Raw genomic sequence first — 11,414 nt, forward strand, 5'->3', positions numbered from 1 at the left:
TCAGACTTTGACTCTGACTTTGACTCCTCAGTTTCATCATTATCTAACACATGATCCACTACTTTCTTCATCAATTGAGATTGTTGATCAGTGTCAGACGGGTCAGACGATGTAAATGTGACATCAATACTTTCTGGCAAATTGACTGAGGACTCCGACTCCCACTGTAAGTTTGTTGCCTTTTGGACTCTTTCAGAATTTGGATTTCTGGGCAAATATCCATTTTCCAGCGGGGGTTGATGTTCGCTAATTTACACATATTTTAGTCCCCCGTTTTACCCCTATTTTATGTGTTTTTGGCCGTAAAACCGTCATTCGGATACTTAATTATCTACACTTTTGTTTACAGGCCTAAAAACAACATACCGGATAAGATGACAGCAAAAACGAGGACTTTCCGGACAAAATGACGAAGCTGCGAAACTTCTGTTAGAAAACTGACCTGGGCGTGTGGAACGGTCGTGCGACCTGATGCACGACCGTGCGTCACCGATGATTCATGAAGACCCCGGCAGTGAACGAGGGTGCAACTCCGCATCGAAGGCCAACCCGGGAATGCACGGTCGTTCCATATCATGCACCCCGTGCATCTCCGATGATCAAGCCAACCTCGGAACTGAACGACCAGTGTGACCAGGCGTGCAACAACAACCCGGTGATGAACGACCGTGCCACATGGAGAACGGTCGTGCGATATCGAATCTGGTCAACGATCTGCTGATGTGACGCAGTATGGTGGACCACCACCAATAATTGCTTAAAGTGCACGGTCGTGCGATCGGAGAACGACCGTAAAAAAGCGAAAAAGCATAAAAACAGAACAGAGCCATTCTGTTAGTAACTCTGGAATTTTGGAGAGCTTTGCAGGCGATTTTGAGGCTCCGAAGGCTTCTGCTTTCACTCGGATTCAAGCCACATTGCCCGGTTTTGCTCGTTTACTATCCGGATTCTTAATCTTGTGCTTGTTTATGGTTTGGATTTCTAATCTTTCCAGAATTTTGTTAATGTTTCAAGCATTTAGATTAATATTTATGTATTATTGTAGCCTTAGGGCAAAAACACAACAATCCCTTGCTTGATTATAGCCATTAGTAAGTTAATCTTTGTTTGTAATGACATTTTGAAGTATTTTCTATGATTATCTTTGATGATTAGTTTGCAACCTTGTTATTGATATTGATTTCTTGATTATAAGTAATTGTGTTGGATGATTGGTGCTTGGTTAGTTAAGATAGTTGAAAAATGAAGCTTAATTAATCATGTATTAGTAAACTTTTAATGTGGTTAACTAGTTTAACTTGATTAAAATGTGGGCACCATGATACTAGAAATGGTTAGTGGTTTAATAAAATGTAATTATTGTTAATCAAGAAAGCTTGCCCTCACGGAAGGACTCTAACGGGTTAGATGGTGTTGTTATGAATTCTTGCCATGATTTGTTAGCTTAGTTAGTAGTTTCGGCCAAAATTGCTATCTTGGTGAATTTATGTGCAAGATTTGTAAAATGAAATCGGTTGTGATTTAATCTAGTTTATGCTTGTCTCGGTGGTTGCATTGTGTTTATCGGTGTCGCTTTCCTTGATTAAGTGAGGTTAGAAAACTCCTAACGGATGACTAACTTATTTTTAGGAGATTTTTGTAGACATTAATCAATTGCACGTTAAAGAACAATTTTAGGTGGTTAAAGTGTGTTTATCGTTTTAACTTTCCGAATGATTGTCATGTTAGGATTCCCGAAAGGGATACTAATTGTCTTAAATTGGAAAATTGACCGAATGCTTCTAGTGCCAAAACCGACTTAGTTGACATGCTTTGGTTGTGTATTAAGCAAGGCTATTTATATATGATCTACTATGTTTTATAAATATTTATTTATGCTTACTTTAGTTTAGTTAAAACCAAACAACTTATGTTTTTACCGGTAATTTAGTGGCAAATGTCTAGTATTATTTCTCCGCCCATTTCCGTGGATCGATACTTGGTTCTTACCGATACTTTACTACATATATGACGGGGTACACTTGCCCTTTCATGTGTGTTTTGATGTAAAAGTAATAATCACTTTTATAAATTTAAAACCAAATCGTGTGTAATTTCATTGTAAAAATATGTGTAGTCGCGCACGTACCAAGTTTTTGGCACCGTTGCCGGGGAATGGCGAGTTTTAGGAACGACTCGAGTCATTGTGTTATCGGTGTATATACTTGTTAATATTTGTGTATATTTTCGTGATTATTTATTTCTTGATTTATTTGTTAATATTTCTTGCTTTTAATTCAATTTATTCATTTTCGTGATTCTTTTGTACACTTGTGAATTTTTATTCTATTTATTTGTTCTAATCCGGATTTATTTATTCATTTATTCGTTGAATTTTCGGCTCTTAAATATCGTTTTTACACTAGCCGATTCGATTGTATTCATTGCTTTAATTTTTATAAAAATTTCGGCCCATTTTCGGATTTTTATAAATTTTTCGGCCCATTTTTATACATATTCTGTTTCTATTCAGCTAAAAAAAAAACAGCATTATTATATTAATAAACTATTCATTGTGTCAGTTTTTCGTTTGCAGGTTGATGTCCTCAACTCCCGCGCCCGCTATTGCTGAGCCGACTGACGAACCAGCGCATAATCTTAGAAGAAGTAAGAGGCTGCGCGAAAGGTCACTTGTCATTGCACAACGCATTGCAAATGCAATCGACGAGCCGGTGATTATCTCTGAAGACGAAAGCTCAGGGGACGAGGAGAGAGTCGTCATGGCGGACGACGACCGACCGTTGAATGAAACAAATCAGCCCGGAAGGGCAGGCCTGGAGCCGAGTATCCTTCAGCCTACTATAGATACTCCTACTTTTGAAATTAGACCTAGTATTATTAATATGGTGCAAAATTCTGTACAGTTTGACGGACGTGAGCATGAAGATCCTGGGAGGCATATCGCTGCTTTTCTCGCTGTCTGTTCGACATTTAGGATTACAGGTGTTTCAGAGGATGCGATTCGGTTGAGGTTGTTTCCATTTTCGTTACGTGACAAAGCTAGAGCTTGGCTTATGTCACTTCCTGCCGGGTCCATCAGGACTTGGAATCAGTTGGCGGAGCAGTTTATGGAGAAATATTTTCCACCTGAGAAAACGAACAAGCTACGGAACCGGATTGTTTCCTTTCGCCAGGACGAGGGCGAGTCGTTGCATGCGGCTTGGGAGAGATTCAAGGATTTGTTGATTGATGTGCCACATCATGGCTTCTCCAAGCGACAGCTGGTTTTGACGTTCTATCAGGGGCTCAGCTATAATACGCAGGAGCGATTAGACGTGAACGCGGGAGGCGATCTTGGAACTAAGATGCCGACTGAAGCGTATGATATTATAGAAAAAGCTACGTTGAAATCCAGCTCGCGTCGAGATGGAGATAGAGGTCGGGCATCATCATCATCATCTCGCTCAGGAGTTCATGCCGTAGACGACTACACGGCCATTACTTCACAAATCTCGGCTCTCGCATCGAGATTCGACAGGTCCCAGATGATTGCGCATGCTGGCTCGGGATGTGACCAGTGCGGAGTGTCACACGAGCCTGGGGCATGTTTTCAGGGAGTCGTATATGAGGGCCACGAGGAAGTAGATTTCGTGAGTAATCAAGTGAGGCCGCAGAACAACCCGTACAGTAACACCTATAATCCCGGTTGGAGAAATCACCCAAATTTTGGGTGGCGAGCGAACGCAGGAAATCAGAATCCTTTGGGATTTACTCAGCGTGCTCCAGCGCCTCAGCAGGGTCAGCAGTGCCAGCAGTACAACCAACCCTACCAGCAGCGTCCATATTCGTACCAGAATCAGTGCACTGGGAGTAGCTCCCAGCAGCAGGCCCCTCAGTCTAGTTCCAAGCTGGAGGATATGATGGCTCAGCTTCTCTCTAGCTCTGAAAAACGATACCAACAAAGCGAAGATCGTTTTCTAGCTAACGAGGGAGAAATGAGGAGTCAGAAAGCCTCGATTCAGAATATCGAGAATCAGGTTGGTCAGCTGGCGCAGATGATGTCCAAAAGGCCCCCAGGTGGTCTTCCGGGTAATACAGAACCAAACCCGGGCAGACACAGGGATGTGAATGCTGTCATGACCAGGAGTGGAAAAACTACCGGACCCGTCATATCGGACTCACCACCGATCACTGGAGCGGTCCCGACTGACACACCGGACGAGTTGCAAGCTAGGCTACGCCCAGCAAGTACAGCACAAGTCCAGGAGCCGGTCAAAGATTACACTCCACCAGTACCTTATCCAGGCAGGCTGAAGAAACAGAAGAACGAAGAGCAATACGGTAAGTTCCTTGAGTTGTTTAAGCAACTACACATTAATATACCGTTTGTTGAAGCCTTGGCCCAGATGCCAAAGTATGCGAAATTCCTAAAGGATATCCTCTCGAATAAACAGAAGCTCGAGGATATATCATGTGTGGTGATGAATGAAACTTGTTCCGCCATTCTGCAAAACCGTCTGCCCACGAAAATGGGAGATCCTGGTAGCTTTACGCTCCCGTGTTTGATTGGAAACATGTCTGTTAGCCATGCATTGGCTGACTTGGGAGCGAATATCAACCTTATGCCGTATAAGGTTTTTACAAAGCTGGATCTGGGTGAGCCGTCACCCACTAGGATGAGCATTCGGTTGGCAGATCGCTCAATAAAGTATCCGCGCGGATTTGTGGAAAACATGCTTGTAAAAATCGATAAATTTGTTTTCCCCATGGATTTTGTTATCCTTGACATGGACGAAGATTCAAGAGTACCTTTAATACTTGGACGCCCGTTCCTCAACACAGCGAGGACGATTGTTGATGTGGCAGCTGGCCAAATCACGCTCCGAGTAAATGATGAGCACGTGACATTTGATATTAAAAGATCAATGCAGCATCCGCAAAGTCACGATGACATGCTTTACTATGTCGACATTGTCGACGCATGTGTGTGCTCTCATTTTCAAGGCACTGTTGACGAGATTGATTCGGACACACGTCTGTCATGTGGGGACCTGATTGGCATTACGCAGGAGGGCCACGATTTCGAGCAGCCAGTCTATCAGATTGGTGACGATGGTTCCCAGAGTCCGGAGAGGTTTCTAGAAATTGACCATGTAAAGAAGGAGGAAGCAAAGCCTTTGGTTGAAGATCCGACGCCTTTGGAGTTGAAAGAACTCCCACCACATCTCGAGTATGCATTTCTTGACGAGGAGCGTCGCTTACCGGTCATAATTTCGACATCATTGGAAAAGGATGAGAAAAATCAGCTTCTTGAGGTTCTGAGACTTCATAAGAGAGCCATTGCATGGAAAATCATGGATATCAAGGGCATCAATCCTTCTTTTTGTACTCACAAGATTCTGATGGAAGACGAGTACAAACCATGTGCACAGCATCAGAGACGTCTAAATCCAAATATGCAGGACGTGGTGAAGAAGGAGGTGATTAAGTTGTTGGATGCCGACATGATTTATCCTATTTCGGACTCTGTGTGGGTGAGTCCAGTGCAGGTTGTACCTAAGAAAGGTGGTATGACTGTAGTCTCGAATGATAGGAATGAACTAATTCCTACCCGTACCGTCACTGGGTGGCGAGTTTGCATTGACTACCGCAAACTCAATGATGCTACCCGCAAGGATCACTTCCCGCTTCCATTCATCGACCAGATGTTGGAACGTCTGTCGGGGAAGTTGTATTACTGTTTCCTAGACGGGTTCTCTGGGTACTTTCAGATCCCTATCGTTCCTGAGGATCAGGAGAAGACTACCTTTACCTGCCCCTTCGGCACGTTCGCATACCGGCGGATGCCTTTTGGGTTGTGTAATGCACCAACGACCTTCTAGAGATGCATGGTTGCAATTTTCCATGACATGATCGAGGATTCCATGGAGGTTTTCATGGATGATTTTTCGGTATTTGGGGATTCCTTCGATCACTGCTTGGAAAATTTGAGAAAGATGTTGAAGAGGTGTGAGGAGACGAATCTGGTCCTGAACTGGGAAAAATGCCACTTCATGGTGAAGGAGGGCATAGTTCTAGGACACAAAATTTCTCACGCGGGCATGGAAGTCGATCCAGCCAAAGTGGATATCATTTCACGACTTCCTCCCCCCACCTCTGCTAGAGCTATACGGAGCTTTCTTGGTCATGCCGGGTTCTATCGGCGATTCATCAAAGATTTTTCAAAAATCGCCAGACCCATGACCCGTTTGTTGGAGGAAGACGCTCCGTTCATATTTGGAGATGATTGCTTGAGAGCCTTTGACCTTCTCAAGGGAAAAGTTGATTGAGGCCCCTATTTTAGTTGCACCCGACTGGAGTCTGCCATTTGAGATTATGTGCGACGCGAGTGATTACGCTGTAGGGGCCGTTCTTGGCCAAAAGAGAGAAAAGCACTTTCACCCGATCTACTATGCGAGCAAAACTCTTCACGACGCTCAGGAGCATTACACCACGACTGAAAAAGAGCTCTTGGCGGCCGTGTTCGCATTTGACAAATTTAGATCGTACTTGGTGCTTTCGAAAGCCGTTGTATATACTGATCACGCTGCCATCCGATATCTCTTCAGCAAACAGGACGCCAAACCGCGTCTGATCAAGTGGATCTTGTTGCTGCAGGAGTTCGATATTGAAATTCAAGATAAAAAGGGTGCGTTGAATGTAGCGGCTGACCATCTATCTCTGTTAGAGCATGGAGACATCGTGGACGCACGTTGGGATTCCATAAATGACAACTTCCCTCACGAGTCTTTGATGAGTGTTGAGATATGCGATGAGTCGCCATGGTTCGCTGACCTTGCGAACTACCTTGCTTGCGGGATTCTGATTAAAGGGTTGACTCACCAGCAAAAGAGGAAATTCTTTTCGGACGTCAAGCACTACATTTGGGATGACCCTTACTTATTTCGGGTAGGTGCTGATCAGGTGATTAGGAGATGTGTTTCAGGGAAGGAGGCGACCGATATTTTGCGCCACTGTCACGAGGGACCTACCGGAGGCCACCATGGAGCCAACTTTACCACCAAGAAGGTGTTGGATTCCGGGTTTTATTGGCCGACTATATTTCGTGATGCACAGAGTTGGGTTAGAGCGTGCGATGCTTGCCAGAGGGCAACAAATATATCGGCACGTGATGAAATGCCTCAGAACTGGATTCAGGTTTGTGAAGTCTTTGATATCTGGGGGATAGACTTCATGGGACCATTTCCCCCCTCACGAGGTAATAAGTACATCCTGGTCGCAGTGGACTATGTATCGAAGTGGGCGGAGGCACAGGCCTTACCCACCAATGATGCCAGGGTGGTCGTGAGATTTTTGAAAAGCTTATTTGCCCGGTTCGGCGCTCCGAAAGTGCTTATCAGTGACAGAGGGACGCATTTTTGCAATACTCCGCTCGAGAGAGCTTTGTCCCGTTACGGTGTGCATCACCGTCTATCCACGCCCTATCATCCGCAGACAAGCGGGCAGGTGGAAGTCATGAACCAGGGGCTGAAAAGAATCCTTGAGCGGTCGGTAGGTGCAAACCGCAAGGATTGGTCGGATAAGCTTGATGAAGCGTTATGGGCTTTCCGTACGGCTTACAAAACGCCTATTGGGACTACTCCCTTTAGACTTATGTATGGAAAGGCATGCCATTTACCGGTTGAGTTGGAGCATAAAGCGATGTGGGCTCTAAAAACCGCGAATCTGGACCTAAAAGCCGGAGGTGAAGCCCGGTTTCTCCAGATTCATGAATTGGAAGAGTTGCGACAACGCGCTTATGAAAGCTCCGTGTTGCACAAAGAGCGCATGAAGAGATTGCACGATAAACGCTTGAAGGACCACAAAGAATTCCAAGCGGGCGATCTTGTTCTTCTTTACAACTCGCGGTTGCGCTTATTTCCCGGAAAGCTTCATTCACGTTGGACAGGCCCATACACAGTTAAAGAGGTATTTACGTATGGGACTGTTGCAATAGAGAACGCGGACGGCGTTATTTTCAAAGTAAATGGGCATCGCTTGAAGTTATACGTTGCCGGGCCGACAGAGTCGGTGATGGAGGTCATTGAGCTCCAAACCCCGCACACATCATAAGTGTGGGGAGAAGAGAGTCTACGCTGCTGACTCGCGGACCAAAAATGCAGCAAGAGCGTATTTTGCGCTTTAGGGGTAGTATCGTAATTTTAGGATTTATATTTCCAGTTTTAGCTTGGAGTCTTGCTATCGACTCGTCGAAAAATTTTTTTAGCATGAGTCTACGCTACTGACTCGCCGACAAAAATGTAGCAGGTGCGTCTTTGGCGCTATAAGGGTAAAATTGTCCTTTTTTGTGTTTTTGTAGTTTTAGCGTAATTTAGGTTAGTTAGGTAGTTTCCGTTAGTTTGTTGTAGTTTCGTACGTGCCGAGCGGAGGTTCTGTGCTGCAATATTGTTATAACAGTAGGCGTGTTGAAGAAATGGCGAAAAACGGCCAAAATAGTTGCTGGAAATGGCTTCTGCAGAAAATTCTGATCTGCAGCTGATGCACGACCGTGCCAGGATTCGCACGACCGTGCGTTCCCGAGGGCCGGCAAGGTGGATCGCACCCTCGGTGCATCTCCGAGAACAGTGAATGGGCTTGAACGATGTCGGTGACGCACGACCGTGCCAAAGGTCGAACGACCGTGCGTCAGGCTGAGGGTAGTTTTGTCATTTGGCACTATAAATACCCTCATCTGCAGCCCCCATTCACAATTCGCGAAACCCTACCAGCACCAGGCCGTTCCAGAGCGATACTTCATCAAATCGTACGGTTTTTCGCACGATCTCACACCCTTCTTCGCACGGTACGTTCCTAATTGTAGATTTCTTGTTTCCTTGCTTTCTAAGTTAGATGTCCTCCGATTCTTCAAGGGATTTATTAGGGTTCTCTTCATAAACAAATCGAAACCCTAACCCTTGTTTGAATCATACTTATCGTGAACACCCGGTTAAGTTTCCGACCCCTGTTTGTACAAAAAAGTTGTTGATTTTGATAAAATCAGGCTATTCGATGTTCAGGGGTTCAAAATCTGCAGGTCACTTGTCGCACGGACGTTCCACGGATGGAACGGTCGTGCCAGTCCGAGTGATTCACGATTCCAGCTTGTTGTTCGGTGTTGCACGGTGGTGCCGTTGGTCGCACGCCGTGCGGTTCCGACATCTCTGGGCAGATGGTGCATGTCATCGGCGACGCATGACCTTGCATCTTGTCGCACGACCGTGCCATATGCCCAGATCAGAATTCACAGCTTCTTCATAAGTGGCTGCTCGGCTGTTTTTGATTCAAAATTTTTATGTTTCCATCTCTCTAATGATATTTCTCATACAGATGAACCATCCGTTCCTTCAATTCGATCCCAACGATGAGCGAGAGGCTTTGTGCATCCCGAAACGTGACGCATTATGGGCACGGCGGGGGCAGTTCAGAGTCCCCCGATGGTTGGATTGGGAAGTCATGCAGGAACTCAATCAGTATGACCGACTAGACAACATGATGAGTCGCCCACTTACAAATCTGGTCGGTTACAACCGACCCGTTTACCTGGAGCTGACCATAGAGTTCTTCGCATCTTATGCCTATGAAAAACCGGTTGCTGCTCGAAAACCCAAATTCCGCCACAAGGAGCGGGTAGCTTTCAGGTTATGTGGTCGATGGCATAGGTGGTCGGTTGGTCGTTTGGGTTGAAGGCTCGGGATTTATACTAGGGAAGATATGGATGATCCCAATGTCTTCACAGATCAGTTCACCTTCCCTTCTGATGCAGCACGGGATGCATTTTGGGCTGCAAATGCCGTTGGGGATCCCTACAACCCGAGGATGTCAAAGGCTTCGCGACTCAAAGACCCTTTGGTGCGAGTGATGCACCATGTTTTTAGCCATACGATATGCGGTCGCATGGACAGTCTTGGTAACTGTCCAACACCAGATTTGATTTTTCTATATGCGTTGGTGGAGAAAGCACCTATCAACCTGGCCGCATGAATGGCTGAATACTTTGTTAAGTGCTCGGGGCGGACTCCGAGCAGTCAGATACATGGCGGTCAGTATGTGACCGAAATAGCGTACAACGAACGCTATATGACTGAGGAGGTGCTTCAGGGTCTCACTCTAATAACCGAGGGGGTTCATGTCGACATTAGGTCACTAAAGGCCATGGGGGTGATTGTAGAGTTAGATAGGGGGGATAGGTTGAGGGGGCTGAATAACGAGGTCTGGGACCCGTTACCCCCACTTCCATCAGACGAAGAGGATGAAGAAATGCAGGAGCAGCACGCAGTTCAGCAGCGCGGACCGCACACACCACCACACCAGACACCGCCACATGAGCCACAACACCATGAGTACCACCAGCATCAGGATTGGCCAGAATTTTACCAGCAGTTCCAGCAGATGCGTGTTACGCAGGAGCAGCATGGTGCTTACATTGACCAGATTAGATCGAGCCAGGACGAGATTCGGGCCAGTCAGGATCAGCTCAGGGCCGCTCAGGACCAGCTTAGGCATAGCCAGGAGAGCTTATACCAGGGAGTGAGTGCCGGATTTTCATACTTGTTCGGGGAGATGCATCATGCATACCCCGACTACTTTCAGCACCCTCCACAGTTCCCACCGTGGAACCCCCTGGTTATGGCGATGCGGGTCCGTCCTTTACTAGAGACGATGATGGTGATGATGCTTAGGAGCGGTGGAGTGATAGTTGGTGGTTATTTTTAGTATTTCAGTACTTTGTTTTGGGTGTTTATTTTTTACTGTTATTTCAAAACACCCCGGTTATGTATGCTTTATTTTTCAGACTCTGTACTTTAGTTTTTATGTTATGTCTTTGTTGGGATTGTTAGTTTTTATATTTATGTATATTATGGTTAATTTGTGATTTTTCTGTTTCTGTTCTATTTTGGTGCACATGTGACATACGCAGGTTTTGGGCTATTGGATCTTGGACCGGAGCACGTGACAGATACAGCTTCGGAAGTCTCGTTGCATCAACATCATCTTGAGGGGAGTATTGTTATCCTTTTCTCTATATTTCGGGTCTCGCATTGGGGACAATGCGAAGTTCAAGTGTGGGGAGGGGGTTAACTTTGTTAACTTTGTTTGTCCTCATATATATATATATATAAAAAAATCAGAATATCAGAAAAATTATTCAAAAGTACCTGTATTTTGTATATTTTAGTAAATAAACCGGTTGGTTGTGTTTTAGAAAGCTTCGGACTTGATAAAAAAAACTCGACAAGCAAAATATTTTTGAAAAAGGAAACCGGAAAGCGTGACAAACAAAGAAAGACTTACATGATAGTTTTCACACTTTTACCCATTCCATCCGTTACGTGAGCATATTTAAGCCTATTGTTATATATTTGTTCATTTTGGATATAGGAGTGAGCCGGATGTTA

The sequence above is a fragment of the Helianthus annuus genome, chromosome 16 (assembly GCF_002127325.2).
Source record: "Helianthus annuus cultivar XRQ/B chromosome 16, HanXRQr2.0-SUNRISE, whole genome shotgun sequence".
Classification (NCBI taxonomy): Eukaryota; Viridiplantae; Streptophyta; class Magnoliopsida; order Asterales; family Asteraceae; genus Helianthus; species Helianthus annuus.